We start from the raw sequence: 869 nt of genomic DNA, 5'->3' as shown, positions 1-869 counted from the left end.
TTGCGAAGCAGGTCTCGAACATGCGGGTCCTGCATGGCTGAACTTAGTAGCGACAAAGACGGCGGCGCGTCCGTGTCTTCTCCACCTTGAACTGCCTCTTCGCCATCGACATTTCCGAGGCCGTCTTCCTCTTCGGGCACATAATCGGTCATCTCTTCATCTGGTGGCCCCATGTCGTTATTTCCTGCCCCGTCGAAATCCTCATCCTCATCATCAACTTCACTTCTCCACCGAGTATGGCCATGCATGAAACCATGCATGAGTAGGTGCGCCTTGAATGTACCACCCTCAAAGGGGTCGAGCCTGACTATTCCTTGGCATTTTTGACACATACATAAAACATCCTTCAGTCTTTTTTCATACATGTCATCCAAAGTGGATTGCCAGTATCTTTCCACCATCCTTCCATTGACCTTCATGATCACCTGCGCAGGGAGAAAATATTATAACCACATATATATGCATGCATGCCTCAAATTCAAACAAAAATTCGGCATGACCTTCCCTAAACATAGGACATATTGAGTTTGCCCGAAAGTCATCGAAACGGAATTGAATCGATATTTCGGCAAAAAATAGGCAACTCATGTCACCCACATTATTTCATCAAATACACAATGTAGGCAACTCAAATTATGCCACACACAATTCGGTATATTCTCATATCGCCCATATATATATATATATGTATATATATATAGTTTCGGTACTATCTCCACACAAACACTTTTTTTGCTCACCTTTGTGTCGAGAGGGATATCGAGTACATTTCTTCTTAATTACTTAGTAGCTCTAGATATATAGCTCTAACTAGCTAGCAAGCTAGGGATAGAGAGAGCTAGGGAGATAGTGGGAGAGGAGAGGGAGAG

Source organism: Triticum aestivum, chromosome 4A (assembly GCF_018294505.1).
Source record: "Triticum aestivum cultivar Chinese Spring chromosome 4A, IWGSC CS RefSeq v2.1, whole genome shotgun sequence".
NCBI classification, from domain to species: Eukaryota; Viridiplantae; Streptophyta; class Magnoliopsida; order Poales; family Poaceae; genus Triticum; species Triticum aestivum.
This window is presented reverse-complemented; position numbering follows the sequence as displayed.